This window comes from Eleutherodactylus coqui, chromosome 7, assembly GCF_035609145.1.
Source record: "Eleutherodactylus coqui strain aEleCoq1 chromosome 7, aEleCoq1.hap1, whole genome shotgun sequence".
Lineage (NCBI taxonomy): Eukaryota > Metazoa > Chordata > Amphibia > Anura > Eleutherodactylidae > Eleutherodactylus > Eleutherodactylus coqui.
Window position 1 is genome coordinate 123,172,416 of NC_089843.1, and position 21,431 is coordinate 123,193,846.

Sequence of the window (21,431 nt, forward strand, 5' to 3'; positions counted from 1 at the left end):
GAATTGCAGGCAGATCTAAGCCATTTTCAGTTCTGCATCAAAGTCCCCAGGTAGCCTGCAGATTTTAGTGCAGAATTTCCCACAGCTTGCGGTGCGTCCTGCAGTCTAATTCCACCCGTGTGAAAGGTCCCTAGGTCAGCAGAGTGGATGATAAGTCATCATGTTCATTGAACTGCACGTTGAGAGCAGAGAGGAGGAGAAGGAAGAGGAGGAGGAAAAAGCGCACACACGGAGAGCTGCAAGTAGAGCTAATGGTAAAATCTTCTGTTGTTTATACACATGTACACACTGCTAAATGTTTCTTTACGCACCTGTCTGATGAGGTGAAGTCTGTGTCTAAAAGACATTCAGAAAGCAAGATCTCTGCAGTTCTCTGCGTACAGTGTATAGAACACAGTACACATACCACACACAGCAGAGCAGCAACTGCTCCTACCAGCTCTAAGAGGATGGAAAATCAGATATACCGTCTGCCAGTGGAAAATGGGAGAAAATGCAGGATACAATTCATATAATGGCCAGAAAGAGTGTTATTCCTCATTCTGAAAAGTTATCTGATAATTCTGGTACGCTTTCTAGGCATTTGTTTGGGTGGTTTTTTTTATTCATGCATTTTTGGCATTCCTTTTTTTGTGGCTTTATTTACATATAGAGAAGCCTAGGCAAAAGCAACAGAAACAAAATTCAAACCTAGAGCCTTCGGCAAATGCAAGAGAATGCCCCTGAACCAAAACTACATGACAAGTGAAAAAACAAAAAATAACTTTTTGCATTCTGCTTACATTTCCCAATTGACCCATGATCAGCATTTGGCTGCAGCATTCTTGTCGCAATAAAAAAAAACGCTGTGTGTGAAACCACCCTCAAGCCTAATCTTCTCCTAATCCCTTATGCTGCTTCTCCGAAAAGGAAAAATCACCTGCAGTGTAATGAATCATCAGCTGTAAATAACTTGTTATTAAAGAGCTGTCCAAAGAATTTATGAGAGCACTGGAGTATTGGTAAGCCAGAAACCCCTTAGCTCATCCAAATTTGTCTATAACACAACACCTCTCCCTCCCACCACCCTTCTCCCCTTAATGTCACCTTACATTTGGCATTCTTAGTCTTACACAGCATATGTTTTTTGGATTTAAAACATTAAGCTAAAAGGAAATTATAGCCAAATGTGATTTGTTCCAGAGGTTTGGAAAATAGGACATTGTGTAAACAGATTTTCTAAATAGAGAACATCTTATAGCGGGGTGTCTATTTTTTTCCGCAAATCCCACCCAGCAACTAAATGCTTCCAAAATAATTTTTGACATAGTGATGACAGTCATAGCCACCAGTAACAATGACAGCCACAGTATCCTTAATGTGATAGCCATAACCTGCCCACAACATTCACAGCTACAGCCTTCCATGGAATTGACTGTCACACTGAAAGCATGTTTCAATTAGGCTGATTTCACATCTGTGTTGGAACCTTTGGTTGGAGGTTCCGCCGCAGATCGGACTCAAAATACTGGAAGAAGAAGCACTGCATGCAGCGCCTTTCCTTCAGTCTAAAAGCCGGGCAGTTAAGCGGAAACCGAATGGAACCTTTTATAGTCAATGGGGTCTATTCGACAGTGTTCAGCTCTGTCCCAAGATGGAGCTATTCTGCTGTGGGGATTCCCCTTTCCTGCTCCCCAGATGGAGCAGGAAAGTGGAACCCTCGGTGCAGGTGTGAAACCACCCTAACATTGACAAAACTACCAGGACTTGAGAACAGAGAGGTTTACCAGCAGCAAGATTAGTGAAATAACCCCACAGGGTGAGGAGGCTCTATTACAACGCCACAAAACGGATTCGAACCACGATCCAAAGGAAATCCAGGATTGATAATCATGGCAGCATATGATGTAGATAAAACATAGACTTTATTCCTTCATTGTTCCAATAAAAAGCAACGTTTCGACCTAGTGATGGTCTTTATCAAGCTACCCTCACTAGGGTCGAAACGTAGCTTTTTATTGGAGCAATAGAGGAATAAAGTTTATGTTTTATCTACATTGTATGCTGCCATGATTCTGTTATCAAAACTACCAGGACTGTGACATCCAAAATGTCCCCACAACACACCTCAGAGCTATCTATGAATGGATCTGTGGTAGAAAAAAAATGAGTGCATTAATTTATACTTTATGCTCAGCAATTAACAAGCTATACATTAGAAAGTGTTTACTTAGTTAAGAAGAAAGAAAAAAGTTTATCCTTTGGGAAAGCAGATAGTGGTTATGAGGAGACTTATTGGCCATGCATGCTCCTCTGGGAAATTTATGCAAATGGAAGTTGGAACAATGCCTCAACAGCGCCACCTATTAGAAGGCAGCATTCCTGCAGATCAATTTCAGACCTTTTAACTGGCCTTGTAACAATCCCTGGGAATATAAACCAAAGCCAGAGTCTTCTTTAGAAGGAAATGATAATCATGCATTAAATCTTTTCACACCTATTAGCTGTTGTCCCTAAGGAGAAACTTTACCCCTTCTGACCATTCAGAAAATAGGGACAAAAAGTTGCTAATTCTTTACTTGTGCAAAAATGTGCAACTTTTTTACACCGGAATTATGGAGCGTGGCCATCACAAATTCTCCCACAATTAGCACTTTTTATTGTAAATGGCCTGGATGAATATAATGAAGTATCATTGAAAATGTAAGGTCATCCAAATACTGGACATTTCCAATATGCACTTCAGTTTAATCTTATCTCAAGTGCATTCATATTCATAGAGATACCGCTCTTCAAGCTATCATTTCTAACCATATGTTGATAACATCAAGTGTGTTACATTGTACTCCATCTATCTCATTTTGGAAAGCAAACTAGCTGAATCTGCGTTATTTCATGTCAGACTGATATTGCACCTGCTTTTTATAGAGAACAATAATGTCTTGTCTAGCCCTGCAAGAACATTTACTGCATTTTTTAAAAGTTTGTCCTTTTATGCAAAGCCATATAAATCTACATCAAGAGTCATTTAAATATCATGATGTTCATCAGAGTACAACGTGAACCTTTGAGGTAAAGTACATTTTATTTTCTTTACTTTTCTGTAACTTTCCATTATACAGGGACTTTGGGGATTCTGCAGACAACTCCATTCCATAATAATAGTAATGGTAACAGTAATGTGGGGGCCCACCCTAAATGGTTTACCCCTTCCACTGCAAGAGACGTATTTATGGCTGAACTTGTACATAAGGGCTAGAGGTTTCGATTTTTTATGTTTAACTTTTTATTTTAAAGTCCAAAGTTGTTCAAATGTTAGCATGATCGAAGCTCTAGCAGCACAATGTGGAGCACAGTTCTCACTTGAAGTTAGGGAACACAGTGACAAGTTCTACTTTTTGGTTCTGTCTCTGGAGAGAAGGAGGGTGGAAAAAGGTGCACGTTAGAGCTAGACTAACTGTCATGTGTCACCCTATAGAGCCGTAAGTCAGTTTCACACGAATGCATTTATGTGTCCGTAAGACTACTTTCACATTGGTGAGTGCATGGCTACTATGAAATTGCGATCTTCATGTGCATGAAAGGATTGCAAATATCGTACGAGTTTCTAGTTCACGTGAGTAAGCCTTAACACAGACTGGTGTCCCAGCCAGACCACAGTTCTCCTGACCTGAACTCAGAGCATCATAGATTCCTACAATGTCCTTTGTTTGGGTTAGGAGACCTGTGGTCAGGCTGGGACATTAATCTGAATTATGAATGCCTTACAGTGATTTTGTGGGTTTTAGTGCTGATCTGCATGTAAATTTGCATTGTTCCTCTGATGACACAGTTGAGTACATTTTTCGCTAATGAATAGTGAGTACCCAAATAGGAAGAGGAAGGGACACCACTTTGTGACTTACAGATTTCAGGACTGTTTATCAACTGCCCTGCGGAAATTCCGCAGCAGACATTCGGCAGCGTATCCATCTCGTGTAATCATAGCCTTAGTCAATAGTCACAGGGGCTTCCTTGTGTACTCTGTGCTCTAAAGTTTATTTCATACTATAATGTAAGCTGTTAAAGACGATTATGGGGTCACTCCTGCAGCAACAAAGCAAAAAGAAAAGCCACCACTTTGTACATAAACAATGCATTAATTTTATACTTGTTAATCTGTTTTCCCTTAGTCCTAACAGCAGCACTATAATGGGGTATTCTGCCCCTGTGAACTGACAGGACAGATGGAATTTTTAATTACATAAATAAAACTAATAGAAGACCCTGTTTCGCATTTCCTATATAGGGACAGTACTACTCTAACCTATTTGTGATATGATAAAGCAAAAGATAAAGAGAGAGGGTGGGAAAACAGTTTAACAAGTATAATCAACAGGTTCCCTTATGTCCCTCAGCAGCACAATAATGGGGATCTAACAAGTATCAACCCCCATGGGAAGGTCTTCCTGCAGAACTACATTTAAAACTGAGTGTCCAAAGGTAGCTTTTTTGAAAAACGGTCTTTTAATCTATAATGTTTAATAAAGGTGTTATGTGTAGAGATGAGCGAACGTGTTCTTCCGAGCTTGATATTCGTGCGAATATTAGGGTGTTCGGGATGTTCGTTATTCGTAACGAACACCATGCGGTGTTCTGGTTACTTTCACTTCCTTCCCTGAGACGTTAGCGCGCTTTTTTTGGCCAATTGAAAGACAGGGAAGGCATTACAACTTCCCCCTGTGACGTTCAAGCCCTATACCACCCCCCTGCTGTGAGTGGCTGGGAAGATCAGGTGTCACCCGAACATAAAAGTCGGCCCCTCCCGCGGTTCGGCTCAGATGCCTGGTGAGTTAGGTGAGGGACAGTGCTGTTTGTACCGGAGCTGCTGTAGGGAAAGAATTGGTAGTTAGTGTAGGCTTCAAGACCCCCCAAAGGTCCTTATTAGGGCCACTGATAGCTGTGTGTTGGCTGCTGTTAGCAGTGCCATTTTTTTTTTTCTCAAAATCGGCTCTGCAGAGCGTTGCACCCGGCATTAGGGACAGAAGTGCTGCATAGGCAGGGAGAGTGTTAGGAGTGAGTGTAGCCTTCAAGAACCTCAACGGTCCTTTCTAGGGCCATATTTATCCGTGTGCAGTACTATCCAGGCTGCTGTTAGCTGTGCTGCATTTTTTTTTGCTTCTCAAAATCGCCTCTGCAGAGCATTCCACCCTCCATTGATACTGCAGGGAAAGAATTGTATAGGCAGGGCCACAACACAGTTATTATTCATTGAATATACGCAGTGCTGCCTTTTGCTTGTAAAACAAGTGAAAATAATTCTATTTGTCCTGCCTCTGTCCGTCCTAACGCCGGTGGACACGTGTCGGCTGCGTGTGCAACCTGTAAAAATCATACGCACCCAGCTACGTTTTACTCCTGGCTTTGCCATTTGCTTTCCTTAATTGGGAAAAAAAATACCTGCTCTGCCACAGTTAATAACTGTGCTACCCTCACGTTCTGTGACACATTAGCAGGAAAACAGCACAGTTATTAAACTTCTCATGTTCATAGAATATACGCAGTGCTGCCTTTTGGTGCAAAAAAACGGAAAATAATTCTATTTGTCCTGCCTCTGTCCGTCCTAACGCCGGTGGACACGTGTCGGCTGCGTGTGCAACCTGTAAAAATCATACGCACCCAGCTACGTTTTACTCCTGGCTTCGCCATTTGCTTTCCTTAATTGGGAAAAAAAAACCTGCTCTGCCACAGTTAATAACTGTGCTACCCTCACGTTCTGTGACACATTAGCAGGAAAACAGCACAGTTATTAAACTTCTCATGTTCATAGAATATACGCAGTGCTGCCTTTTGGTGCAAAAAAACGGAAAATAATTCTATTTGTCCTGCCTCTGTCCGTCCTAACGCCGGTGGACACGTGTCGGCTGCGTCTGCAACCTGTAAAAATCATACGCACCCAGCTACGTTTTACTCCTGGCTTCGCCATTTGCTTTCCTTAATTGGGAAAAAAAATACCTGCTCTGCCACAGTTAATAACTGTGCTACCCTCACGTTCTGTGACACATTAGCAGGAAAACAGCACAGTTATTAAACTTCTCATGTTCATAGAATATACGCAGTGCTGCCTTTTGGTGCAAAAAAACGGAAAATAATTCTATTTGTCCTGCCTCTGTCCGTCCTAACGCCGGTGGACACGTGTCGGCTGCGTGTGCAACCTGTAAAAATCATACGCACCCAGCTACGTTTTACTCCTGGCTTCGCCATTTGCTTTCCTTAATTGGGAAAAAAAATACCTGCTCTGCCACAGTTAATAACTCTGCTACCCTCACGTTCTGTGACACATTAGCAGGAAAACAGCACAGTTATTAAACTTAGATTATTCATTCACTAGAGGCAGTGGGGCCTTTCGTTTTCAAAAAAGGGAAAAAATTATATTTGGCCTGCAGTCTTGCGCCAATTTATTAGCTGCCTGTGAAATCAAATCACTGGTAATACAGCATGCTGAGGGGTAGGGGTAGGCCTAGAGGACGTGGACGCGGCCGAGGACGCGGAGGGCCAAGTCAGGGTGTGGGCACAGGCCAAGCTCCTGATCCAGGTGTGTCGCAGCCGACTGCTGCGCGATTAGGAGAGAGGCACGTTTCTGGTGTCCCCACATTCATCGCCCAATTAATGGGTCCACGCGGGAGACGGTTATTAGAAAATGAGCAGTGTGAGCAGGTCCTGTCCTGGATGGCAGAAAGTGCTTCGAGCAACCTATCGTCTACCCGCAGTTCTGCGTCGTCCACTGCTGCCAATCCGAATCCTCTGTCTGCTGCTCCTCCTTCCTCCCAGCCTCCTCACTCCACTACAATAACACCTGCTCAGGAGCGGGAACACTCCCAGGAACTGTTCTCGGGCCCCTGCTTAGATTGGGCAGCAGCGGTTCCTCTCCCACCAGAGGAGTTTATCATCACTGATGCCCAACCATTCGAAAGTTCCCGGGGTCCGGGGGAAGAGGCTGGGGACTTCCGCCAACTGTCTCAACAATTTTCTGTGGGTGAGGAGGACGATGACGATCAGACACAGTTGTCTTGCAGTGAGCTAGTAGTAAGGGCAGTAAGTCCGAGGGAGCAGCGCACAGAGGATTCGGAGGAAGAGCAGCAGGACGATGAGGTGACTGACCCCACCTGGTGTGCAACGCTTACTCAGGAGGACAGGTCTTCAGAGGGGGAGTCAAGGGCATCAGCAGGGCAGGTTGCAAGAGGCAGTGCGGTGGCCAGGGGTAGAGGCAGGGCCAGACCGAATAATCCACCAAGTGTTTCCCAAAGCGCCCCCTCGCGCCATGCCACCCTGCAGAGGCCGAGGTGCTCTAAGGTCTGGCAGTTTTTCACAGAGACGCCTGACGACCGACGAACAGTGGTGTGCAACCTTTGTCGCGCAAAGCTCAGCCGGGGAGCCAACACCAACAGCCTCACCACCACCACCATGCGCAGACATATGATGGCCAAGCACCTCGCAAGGTGGGACGAAGGCCGTTCAGCGCCTCCGGTTTGCACCCCTGCCTCTCCCCCTGTGCCCCAACCTGCCACTGAGATGCAACCCCCCTCTCAGGACACAGGCACTACCGTCTCCTGGCCTGCACCCACACCCTCACCTCCGCTGTCCTCGGCCCCATCCAGCAGTGTAGTTCAGCGCACCGTCCAGCCGTCGCTTGCGCAACTGTTGGAGCGCAAGCGCAAGTACGCCGCCACGCACCCGCACGCTCAAACGTTAACCGTCCGCATAGCAAAATTCATCAGCCTTGAGATGCTGCCGTATAGGGTTGTGGAAACGGAGTCCTTCAAAAGTATCATGGAGGCGGCGGCCCGCGCTACTCAGTTCCCAGTCGCCACTACTTTTCCCGATGTGCCGTCCCAGCCCTGCACGACCACGTCTCCCGCAACATTGTACGCGCCCTCACCAACGCGGTTACTGCCACGGTCCACTTAACAACGGACACGTGGACAAGCACAGGCGGGCAGGGCCACTACATCTCCCTGACGGCACATTGGGTGAATTTAGTGGAGGCTGGGACAGAGTCAGAGCCTGGGACTGCTCATGTCCTACCCACCCCCAGAATTGCGGGCCCCAGCTCGGTGGTGGTATCTGCGGAGGTGTATGCTTCCTCCACTAAAGCACCCTCCTCCTCCTCCTCCTCTGTCTCGCAATCAAGATGTGTTAGCAGCAGCATGTCGCCAGCAGTCGGTGTCGCGCGGTGTGGCAGCACAGCGGTGGGCAAGCGTCAGCAGGCCGTGCTGAAACTACTCAGCTTAGGCGATAAGAGGCACACGGCCCACGAACTGCTGCAGGGTCTGACACAGCAGACCGACCGCTGGCTTGCGCCGCTGAGCCTCCAACCGGGCATGGTCGTGTGTGACAACGGCCGTAACCTGGTGGCGGCTCTGCAGCTCGGCAGCCTCACGCACGTGCCATGCCTGTCCCACGTCTTTAATTTGGTGGTTCAGCGCTTTCTGAAAAGCTACCCACGCTTGTCAGACCTGCTCGTAAAGGCGCGCCAGCTCTGCGCACATTTTCGCAAGTCCCACACGGACGCTGCCACCCTGCGCACCCTGCAACATCACTTTAAGCTGCCAGTGCACCGACTGCTGTGCGACGTGCCCACACGGTGGAACTCTACGCTCCACATGTTGGCCAGGCTCTATGAACAACGTAGAGCTATAGTCGAATACCAACTCCAACATGGGCGGCGCAGTGGGAGTCAGCCTCCTCAATTCCTTTCAGAAGAGTGGGCCTGGTTGGCAGACATCTGCCATGTCCTTGGTAATTTTGAGGAGTCTACCCAGGTGGTGAGCGGCGATGCTACAATCATTAGCGTCACCATTCCTCTGCTATGCATCTTGAGAAATTCCCTGCAAACCATAAAGGCAGCTGCTTTGCGCTCGGAAACGGGGGCGGGGGAAGACAGTATGCCGCTGGATAGTCAGGGCACCCTCCTGTCTATTTCTCAGCGCGTACAGGAGGAGGAGGAGGAGCATGAGGAGGATGAGGAGGAGGGGGAAGAGACAGCTTGGGCCGCTGCTGACGGTACACCGGCTGATTGCCTGTCATCCTTTCAGCGTGTATGGCCTGAGGAGGAGGAGGAGGAGGAGGAGGATCCTGAAAGTGATCTTCCTAGTGACGACAGCCATGTGTTGCGTACAGGTACCCTGGCACACATGGCTGACTTCATGTTAGGATATCTTTCTCGTGACCCTCGCGTTGCACGCATTCTGGCCACGACGGATTACTGGGTGTACACACTGCTCGATCCACGGTATAAGGAGAACCTGCCCACTCTGATTCCCGAAGAGGAAAGGGGTTCGAGAGTGTTGCTATACCACAGGACCCTGGCGGACAAGCTGATGGTAAAATTCCCAGCCGACAGCGCTAGTGGCAGAAGGCGCAGTACCGAGGGCAAGGTAGCAGGGGATGTGCGTAGATCGAGCAGCATGTACATCCCAGGCAGTGCAACAGTCTTTAAGGGCCTGGCCAGCTTTATGGCTCCCCACCAAGACTGTGTCACCGCTCCCCAGTCACGGCTGAGTCGGCGGGAGCACTGTAAAAGGATGGTGAGGGAGTACGTAGCGGATCGCACGACCATCCTTGGTGACGCCTCTGCCCCCTACAACTACTGGGTGTCGAAGCTGGACACGTGGCCTGAACTAGCGCTGTATGCCCTGGAGGTGCTTGCTTGTCCTGCGGCTAGCGTCTTGTCGGAGAGGGTGTTTAGTGCGGCTGGGGGAATCATCACAGATAAGCGTAGCCGCTTGTCAACCGACAGTGCCGACAGGCTAACACTCATCAAGATGAACAAAGGCTGGATTTCCCCAGACTTCTGTTCTCCACCAGCGGACAGCAGCGATACGTAAGCAATACGTAGGCTGCACCCGCGGATGGAAGCTACGTTCTCTCTCACCATCCAAAACGGGGACATTTCTGCTTCATCAATCTGTGTCTAATATTCCTCCTCCTCCTCCTGCTCCTCCTTCTGAAACCTCACGTAATGACGCTGAACGGGCAATTTTTCTTAGGGCCACAAGGCTCACTCAAATAATTTTTCTGAACAATTTTTATAAGTTTCAATGCGCTTAAAAGCATTGGAACTTTAACTTGAACCAATTTTTCGTTACACTGGGCTGCCTCCAGGCCTAGTTACCACTTAAGCCACATTAACCAAAGCGATTAATGGGTTTCGCCTGCCCTCTTGGCTGGCCATGGCCAATTTTTGGGATGTACATTAGTACTGTTGATACAGCAATTTTTGTGGGCCCTCGCCTACAGTGTAATCAAATTAATTTTTAGCCCACCTGCATTACAGCTGACATTACCTCAGCTGTGTTGGGCAATGCAATGGGATATTTTTGTGTACCGCCGGTGGGTTCCAGGGAGCCACCCATGCTGTAGGTGCACACGGAGTTTTTAACACATCTGTACACTTGTAAAGAACCCCAGTCTGACTGGGGCATGCAGTGTGGGCCGAAGCCCACCTGTATTACGCACAACATTACTACCTCAGCTGTGTTGGGCAATGCAATGGGATATTTCTATGTACCGCCGGTGGCTTCCTGGCACCCACCCAGGCAGTGGGTCCACAGGGAGTTTAACCTACATGTGTCCACTTGTAAAGAACCCCAGTCTGACTGGGGCATGCAGTGTGGGCCGAAGCCCACCTGCATTATGCACGACATTACTACCTCAGCTGTGTTGGGCAATGCAATGGGATATTTTTGTGTACCGCCGGTGGGTTCCAGGGAGCCACCCATGCTGTAGGTGCACACGGAGTTTTTAACACATCTGTACACTTGTAAAGAACCCCAGTCTGACTGGGGCATGCAGTGTGGGCCGAAGCCCACCTGTATTACACACAACATTACTACCTCAGCTGTGTTGGGCAATGCAATGGGATATTTCTATGTACCGCCGGTGGCTTCCTGGCACCCACCCATGCTGTCGGTCCACAGGGACTTCACAATAGGGAGTTGTACCTGTCTGTGTCTATGAATTAAAAAGCCCGGTCTAACTGGGGCATGCAGACACCTTGACAGAATGAATAGTGTGTGGCACATAGGTTCCCCATTGCTATCCCTACGTGTGCAGCTCCTGATGGTGGTGGCACAGGATTCTATTTCTCATTGCTTCTGTACAGCATTGTGGGCTATCGACCCGCCCCTTTTAAAGAGGGTCGCTGCCTAGCCGTGCCAACCCTCTGCAGTGTGTGCCTGCGGTTCCTCCTCATGGCAGACGCACTTCTAAATAGACATGAGGGTGGTGTGGCATGAGGGCAGCTGAAGGCTGCGCAGGGACAGTTTGGTGTGTGCTGTGGGGGGGAGGGGGGGCGGTTGGTCAGCATGTAACCCAGGAGAAGTGGCAGCGGAGTGTCATCCAGGCAGTGATTGTGCTTTGTTGGAGGTAGTGTGGTGCTTAGCAAAGGTATGCCATGCTAATGAGGGCTTTTCAGAAGTAAAAGTTGTTGGGAGGGGGGGGGGCCCACTCTTGCCGGTATTGTGGCTTAATAGTGGGACCTGTGAACTTGAGATGCAGCCCAACACGTAGCCCCTCGCCTGCCCTATCCGTTTCTGTGTCATTCCCATCACTTTCTTGAATTGCCCAGATTTTCACACATGAAAACCTTAGCGAGCATCGGCGAAATACAAAAATGCTCTGGTCGCCCATTGACTTCAATGGGGTTCGTTGTTCGAAACGAACCCTCGAGCATCGCGGGAAGTTCGTTCCGAATAACGAGCACCCGAACATTTTGGTGTTCGCTCATCTCTAGTTATGTGGACTCCAGGTCGCTGCCGTTCAAATGTTCTCTAATGAGACTAAGTTCCTTCCTGCCCATGATGTCGACACTGCACGTGTTGAGTGTGCTCTAATAAAAGTAGGTGGTTATAGGCTCTGAGCCTTATGAGTCACCTGGATAGTTTGCTCAATCCATCCACCGAGTGTAGATTTTGATATCTTGCTGGCCCTAATTTTTAGAGGAGTACAGAATCAGAAGATTCTCATTCAGCTTAAAACTCTGAGATCTATGGTTTCTGTGTACATCTAGAGTGTGGAGTCTTTGCTCCACCTTTTAATTCCACTATTCTTTTAGCTGAGGTTATTGCTTTTAAGAAATTTACTTTTATTGAAAGGAATTTTAATTCAACCTCCTCCAACGGTTCAAAGTGGGGATTACATAACCACTTTAAGGACCCCTGATAAATCCCACTGGGGAATAGGTCTGGAGAACAGTGATTTAAGTCTTACTGACCCTTTGAGGAATCTCTTTACTAACAGCTCCTGTGAGATTTTTCTGCCACAGGCCTCGGTCACACGGGCGATTTTCCGTGCGATCTGCTGATGCGCATGCGATGTGCGATTTTATAAAACCATTGCTTTGCAATGGTATCGGACACATGAGCGCTTTTTATGCGCTCGTCCGATAAATTATAGAGCAGAAATCGCAGATCCCACCTATCTGCGATCTGCGATTCCTGTTCTCTTCTCTATATGCGCTCAATGGGGCCGGCGGCAGCAGCGACGACCCCATTGACAACATATACTGGACAAATCATTCTCCTCTGCCAGAGCTGTAACAGCTGTGGCAGAGAAGAATGATGTTTGCCCATTGAATTCAATGGAGCTGAGAGCTGCCCCTGATTGGTCCCTGTGCTGAGCCAATCAGAGGCAGCCCTCACTCACCCATTCATGAATTCATGAATGGGTGAGTGAGAGCTGCCTCTGATTGGTGAGGGCTGTGACCAATCAGAGGCAGCTCATTCAGCAGGCGGGGATTTTAAATCCCCGGCTGCTGAATACTACTCACAGCAGTTCAGGAGAACTGCCGGCCGGCCGCGGCTGAACTCCGTCTGCCGGTTCAAGGTGAGTATATATTTTTTTTTACTTTTTACACATTTTTGGATGATTTTCAGGGAAGGGCTTATATTTTTAAGCCCTTCCTGAAAATTCATCGTGAGATCGCCCGCAGCCCATTGCTTTCAATGGAGCCGGCTGTATTGCCGGCTCCATTGAATTCAATGCGCTGGACAGCGCTGCACTGCTCCGGCCCGTTGCTAATGAAACGCGGCTAGGAGCAGATTTTTCGGGCGATTTTTCGGCCCCAGTCACGCGATTTGCGGATGCGCATCCGTCATGCGATCCGCAAATCACGGGAAAAAACGCCCGTGTGACCGAGGCCTAAGGGTGAATGCAGACGGCCGGGTTGGATTCTGACTGAGATCCTCGCAGCGGGATGTGACCCATGCCCCTGCAGTGATCTCTGGCTTACCTGTCTGGCGTATTCGCTCTGCTCTGCGGATGTGCCAACTTTCGCAGAGCCACACATGCACAGTGCAGAGCTGGAGCGTCATTGTGATGCGGCAGTGCAAGCCCTTGCGAGGCTCGCACTGAAATAGGACATATGGCAATTTTGTTACAGTGTGAGTTTTCCACAATCAAAATCGCGGCTGTCTGCATAGGATTGCATAAACCAATGCAATCCTATGGCAGTGTGCAACGATGGAAATTTTGCACGGAACCTCCGCCTATGTGCATTCGGCCTAAGAAGCCTGTCATTGCCGATACGTGTACTTTTAAAGTTAAAGCACTGAGACCCTTATCAATTCCACGTTGCAAAAATTCCAAAATATTACTCAGGGGGATAGATCCTCAGGGGGAACCCTGTCTTTATGCACGAGGCCATGAACACTTTACAGATTCTTGTATATGCTCTCTTTGTAGAATCTGACATAGAACACTGTAGAGGCTGATCAAACTCCAGGCTGTCAGGTTGAACCTCTCTAAATATGAGCAGAGCTGTGTGCCCTGAGACACCAAGTTCTGCATGGGAGAAGCCTCCAGGGTCATCAGGTAATCTGGTCCAGCCCCCTGCTCAATTCAGGATTCACTAGATCACCCCAGACAAATATCTGTCCAGCCTCTTTTTGCAGACTTCCATTGAAGGAGAACTCACTACCTCCTGGGCAATCTGTTCCATTCCTTGTTCACCCTCACTGTCAGAAAGTTTTTTTTTCTAATATCTAATCTGTGTCTCCTGCCTTTCAGTTTCATCCCATTGCTTCTAGTCTTTCCTTGTGCAAATGAGTATAGGGCTGATCCCTCTGCACTGTGACAGCCCTTCAGATATTTGTAGACAGCTATTAAAGGGGTTGTCCCGCGCCGAAACGTTTTTTTTTTTTTCAATAGCCCCCCCGTTCGGCGTGAGACAAACCCGATGCAGGGCTAAAAAAAAAAGGGTAGTACTTACCCGAATCCCCGCGCTCCGGTGACTTCTTACTTACCTTGTGAAGATGGCCGCCGGGAGCTTCACCCTCGGTGGACCGCAGGTCTTCTGTGCGGTCCATTGCCGATTCCAGCCTCCTGATTGGCTGGAATCGGCACACGTGACGGGGCAGAGCTACGAGGAGCAGCTCTCCAGCACGAGCGCCCCATTCAACACAGAGAAGACCGGACTGCGCAAGCGCATCTAATCGGGAGATTAGACGCTGAAAATTAGACGGCACCATGGAGACGAGGACGCCAGCAACGGAACAGGTAAGTGAATAACTTCTGTATGGCTCATAATTAATGCACGATGTATATTACAAAGTGCATTAATATGGCCATACAGAAGTGTATACCCCCACTTGCTTTCGCGGGACAACCCCTTTAAGTCTTCTTTTTTGCAAGCTAAACATTCCCAGATCCTTTAACCGTTCCACATAGGACATGATTTGCAGACCGCTCACCATCTTGGTAACTCTTCTCTGAATTTGCTCCAGTTTGTCTATGTCTTTTTTAAATTGGGGTGCCCAGAACTGGACACAGTATTCCAGATGAGGTCTGACTAAGGAAGAGTAGAGGGGGATAATTACCTCACGTGATCTAGACTCTATGTTTCTCTTAATGCATCTCAGAATTGTGTTTGCTTTTTTTGCTGCTGCATCACACTATCTGATCTATTAGTATACCCAAGTGTTTTCACATGTCGTGCTACTGGTTAGCTCAATTCCTCCCATTCTGTATGTGCTTTTTTTCATTTTTCCCTCCAGATGCATTCCTCCCTATTAAACACCATTCTGTACAGAGAACACACCATTGACTGTGGGTCCCCAACTAAAATTCTGAAGAATAGATGCAAAGGCACTGAAACGCGTCTATTTTATGCTGGATTTATTCTTAATAACAAACAGAGGAGTCAAGCTTAGAAATACGTCTTGTGTCTCTTTAAGAAAAGGGATTGTGCCTACAAACATTTTTTCCCTACATTTAGTCTATGTATTTGCAGGTCTTCCTGGGAAGGTGTGATGTATATTGGAGTGGCTGCACCCTCTTAAACTCTACAGGAATTGAGCAATCTCACTTCCATATATAGAATATAGGGACAATAAAATAAATTTCCCAAACCAAAACATCAGTTTATAGACTCTTAAACTCTCAAGTTCGTCCTCTACTCCCTCTTTTTTCCTCTTATCTTTTAATAATTCCACATCTCTAAACATATTTAAAGATCTGATAAATCTCTTGCCCGAACATATCACCTGAACCTCAAGAACATCGCAAGAATCTGCCCTTTTCTCACCGTGGACACCCTTAAAACACTCAGTTGCCCTCATCCACTCTCAGCTCAATTATTGCAACTCATTGCTGATTGGCCTCCCCTGTGCCAGAGTCTACCCTCTGCAATCCATCTTGAATGCGGCAGCCAGGCTCATCTTCTTGTCCAGCTGCTACTCAGACGCCTCTGCCCTGTGCCGGTCACTGCACTGGCTGCCCGTTAAATACAGAATTCAATTCAATCATACTCACTACCCTCATCCACAAAGCTCTCCACAGCACTGTGCAACCCTACATTGCATCCCTCATCTCAATCCATCACCCAGTCCACACCCTCTGCTTTGCTAATGAAATCAAACTAAGGCCCCCTGTCCAGTGCAGTTTATTTGCCGACGGTAAACCGCTGGCGAATCACGCTGGCCGATGCTTCTGATAGCATTGCTATGGAAAGCGCCGGCACCAGTCCACGAGCGGAAAATCATTGTAATTCTAATATCTATTAGATAAGGCTGATCGGCAGAGATTCGCCGGCGGCTCCTGCTCCCTGGCGGCAGCTCCCGCGGCACAGCTTCGCCGCGGGATACCACATCACCCGTGGACAGCGGACCTAAGTGTCTCTCTAACTCGAACCTCTCATTCCCGCCTTTAAGACTTCTCCAGAGCAGCACCAGTCCTCTGGAACGGGCTACCTAAAAGTATCCATGCAATCCCCGACACACTGAACTTCAGGTATGCTCTAAAACGCACCTCTATACAGAGACATACCATATCTTCTAAACCAAACCCCTCCTTACTCCGCCTACTCCCTGTCCTACCGATTGCAATCCCTGCTAGCCGCAATCAACCGTCCCCTGCAGTCATACCAATTTGCCCATTATATGGCTCAATTTGACCATTGTCTATGTGTATAGCATCCCACACTCTCCACCTCGCCATACCATGCACATCTCCAGCCCCTTTACCTTCTGTATCACCCCATTATCTTTAGTATGCAAGCTTGTTGGAGCAGGACCCACACCCCTATTGTTTCCATCAACTGATTACTATGTAACCGTGGTTTTGTCTCTGTTGTTCTTTTGGTAGCACTGCGGAATATGTTGCTTTTATATAAATAAAGACTATTATTATTATAATAAAATGTATTAATATTTTGCTACATTTGATGGATTTATCGCATTTTAAAGGAAACCTGTCATCATCTTTGAGCCCCATAAACTATGTTATGATGCTTAAGTGTGATAGGATAGGGGGTCTGGGAAGCAGTTTTTCATACTCACCAGACATCCTGTTCTAGCTTTGTGTCCCTACAATGGTGCCATGTGCACACAGTGGGACTCTTTTCAGCCTTCTCTGTGTGTGCACTCTCTCTTAGAGATGCATGGGAGGTTGCACACACTCAGCTACCTGAAAAGAGTCACCCTGTATGTGCGTGGCAAATTTGTGCTGACACAATACTGTAACGAGGCGCCGGTAAGTAAGAAACACCACTGCCTTGAACCCCTCTTATATCACCTTTGAGCCTCATAATGTAGTTAGAAGTGATTACAGGGTTCCTTTAAACTGGAGAAGGGAAAAAAAACATGTCAGAAAACTGGCATCAAAATTTCCCTGACGATAAATTCCCACCATTGTACATTTATAACAAATATAACTGTCCTAAATCACTCATGCTTTAACATGATAGTTCCTTGCAATGTTGGAACAGCTTCATTTTCACATTCCTATATATACTGTGAACTTGTAAATCTGTAACAGTTCACAAATCTGAGTTGCAAAACCCTGACAAGATTTTATTACTGATTGTGACATTGCAAAAGATCTCTGCAAATAACTCACTGTCAGGTTACAAGACTGGAATAATGAGATATTGTGTCTGTATGTTTATAGCGCTTTACAAACATTTTAATGGGCCCAAATGATTGCACAACATTAACTATTGGAAGTTATACACTGATCTCTTATGAACATGATATATTGTATGTCATATCTATCTATCTATCTATCTATCTATCTATCTATCTATCTATCTATCTATCTATCTATCTATCTATCTATCTCAATCTCATATCTATCTATCTATCTATCTATCTATCTATCTATCTATCTATCTATCTATCTATCTATCTATCTATCTCATATCTATCTATCTATCCATCTCATATCTATCTATCCATCTATCTCATATCTATCTATCCATCTATCTATCTATCTATCTCATATCTATCTATCCATCTATCTCATATCTATCTATCCATCTATCTATCTATCTATCCATCTCATATCTATTTATCTATCTATCTATCCATCTCATATCTATCTATCTATCTAATATCTATCTATCTATCCATCTCATATCTATCTATCTAATATCTATCTATCTATCTATCTATCTATCTATCTATCTATCTATCTATCAATCTATCTAATATATTGTATATGTTGTTAGCGCAACTGCACCATTGCATATAATATGGGTGCCAAATCGAATGTCGTCAGTACAAGCTCGGAGAATTGACAAATAACACATGAGATGTGTTTCCAAGAGTGATTCTACTCTTTTATCATCAGGCGTGGGTTTTATAGCAGCATGCAACTGGCTTCATGCCAAGGGGTAACAGACATGCGCATTACAATGTGCTGCATCATTCTTAAATAACTGGTCACCTTCTGGACCTGAAGTGATGAAGTGATCATGGGCTGACGTGTCATATCTCTAGGCAGAGTCTGCTATTTTCACGAGTTGACCGTGGTCCTGTGGATGTGTATCCAGGTATCCTGTTTATGATGAAACTTCTATCCAGCAAGGAGGTAGATGGTTGTTTGTTGACCATCCTGTTATCTAGAAGGAACAACTAAATGATAGAATTGAGAGAAAGAACCCCCAGGGCTGACATTTACTCCATTTACTATTACACTATATGGACAAAAGTATTTGGACACTGCATGTTTTTCAGAAAAAGTGCTTTATTATCCTATTTAGTAATGTGTCGACCCTCCTTTTGCTTGTATTACAACGACAACATGTCAAGGCATACTTTCCACAAGTTCTCTGTAAGTCTGGGCAGGAACAGTTCACCATTCTTCATGCAAGGCTGTGAGAAGAGATTGTTGTGAAGATCGGCGTGGGTGGCGGTGTCGTACCCGTCACTTCAGTTCGTCCCACAAGTGCTCAATCGGATGAATGAATAATTTTTACAAAATGAGCAGCTTTTTATTTTACCCTTACCCTTCCCAGCATACCATTTGGCAAACTCAGTATTTGCATATTAGCTGATTTTCCTTAGTGTCCAAATACTTTTGTCCATATAGTGTACATTAGGGTTGCTATTTCCACAGCTGCTTTCATAGTTCTGTAGGATCATTAGTACTATTCTTATATCAGTAATTCAGGACTTTTTGGGCCTTTGTAGCCTTGTGACTTCATCATATTTCAGCTCATACTCTTATTTACAGTAACAATTGCAAGTGCGTTTAGCCATTGACCTAGCCATGAACAATTCTATACAGGCTGTGTCTACTGCAGGCGTAATCGATTTGAGTTGGTTGATTTCCTTCTATATCCATTGGATTCCTGATCAATCTGGGTACTCCCGATGAAACACGTTGAACCGAACCTGAACGTATCTTTTTTTCACATTTACTTTTCAAACTCTGAATTTTCAGTCGATCTTTGAACCCAACTTGAAGTTTTCTATAATAATCTATTTTTGATTGAGTTCTAAATCCTCAACTGAGCTCTGTATCTATAATCGTACCCTTTCCTACGAATAGTGAGTTCTAGACATCTGACTCTGCACGCTTCTTATTGAGCATAGTGGACCTTCCTGTCCCATTTTTAGCACACCCAATAATCCTGGAGATGCGCATCCTTTAGGGGATATCAGTTTTTTAGGGTGTGGATGCTGTTCTTGAATCTGTTGCGCTCCTTTAGCCGTCACACTCTTTGAGTGTGTATGCCCTGGGAACCGGGCTGATCTGACCTTACATCCCATCCTGTATATCTGTATATGGTTTGCTCCTCTAACAGTTCGTTCTGCTTGTTGGTGCTTTGGTCCTACCAATGTTAAGACAGTCCAGGATGTGGAGCAAGTACAATCTGATCCTCTGATGAGTAATAACTGTAATAAATCCAACTGCTGGAGAAGTATTTGTCCTGTCTTGAGCTAATCATTGCAGCTGGACATTAAAAACTGTCTTCTACCAGTTATATTATTGAGTATTACAGTTTGTACCCTTGTATGTTTATGTGTTGTCAGTTTCGTAGCCCAGAATTTTAATTTCTATATCAATAAAAATCATTTTTTAGAAGTCGTACTTTCTGTGAAGCGCTTTATAATGACAACAGGTGGGTCCATGATCTGGCACATTGCACCCTGAGCAGCTGTATGGTAATCTAGCACTATTGTGTATTGGTTAGTAACTGCAATCAATTGAGCTTGAATTACATTAGTTTGATTAAGTAGCTCCAATACTGCGAAGATTTGATCATCTAGATAACCTGTAGCTTCCACTAGCTTATCCCACATCTGTAATATGAATGGGTAAATAAATAATGAACTAAAAAATTTTCTAGCCATGCCCATAGACACTACATGAGGCTTACCATATAGACTCGGCCAGTTATCTGCAGCTTTCTTGAAGAGTGGATGTTTGACAGACCATCATGCGGTAACACAAGGGTGGCAGTTATAAGCCTAGCAAGGATACAAATGTCTATATGATTAAGAGGGAACCATTTGTATGCTTCATGACCACAGACTATGCATATATTCGGGGACATGGCTACTACCGTGTGATCTAGAACGCTTAACAACTGTCATCCAAAGAGCAGTGCATCCCATGATCTGGCCCCATTCTCTACCGTGTTATGTTGTCCAATTTTGAGACCCACCTTTTTTTGTATAATTTAAACGGTGTAGTGATTCTCCCAATGTGTGTTTGACCCCCACACATAGTACACGCTCATTAAGAAACCTATTGCTATCTTGATAGGGGGTGTAATTTGAAAACAAAACAGAGTTTTGTAACCACAATTTGTAACCTCCATTCACGCACACCTTTTCCAGGAGGAATAACAGTTCGTAGTGACATTTCTGTGGGCAACTAAGATGGCATGATGATCCTCAGTCCATAAGCAATAAAGAACCAACTAGGGGTCACCAAGCCACTGTCACAGTTTGACGGCAATGACGGGGCCATAGTATACCAGCCGCGAGGCAGAAACAGACTGCCGATACTAGATCAGTCCGAGACACAGTATGACACTTTTGTGGTTGTACATTTGTTAACCCTTGGCTTTCCCTGTCAGTGATAAAGGGTCATTGGGAGTCATATGTTGAATTTCCCTAGGTGGTTTGTGTTTTCCTTAGCTGGCCAATCTATTTGAGAGGCGGTTTATATGTTGCAACCTCTGCTCTCACTAGTTGCTGATTATATTCATCTCTCTTGAGTGAAGTTGGTCTAGACATTTTTGTCCTAGTTCCAGATTAAGCTAAGTAGTTGGTATATTGATTTTTGGTGTATTGATTAATATCTTAGTGTTGTTCCTGTCATTGCTCCTGCTGCCATTAGTTGTTACCACCTGCTTTTTTTTATTTTCTTCCAAATTGTTTTTATTAGGATTTTGTACAATTATTTCAATATACAGCATTTTAAGAGAAAATACTGAGAACGGTTTATCTCTAGAGATGAGCGAACGTACTCGGTAAGGGTGATTTCGCAATCAAGCACCGCGATTTTCGAGTACTTCACTACTCGGGTGAAAAGTACTCGGGTGCGCCGGGGGGCAGGGGGGGGGGGGGTGCGGCGGAGTGGGGGGTAGCAGCGGGGAACAGGGGGGAGCCCTCTCTCTCTCCCTCTCCCCCCCACTCCCCTCTGCAACCCCCCGCTCACCCCCGGCGCACCCGAGTACTTTT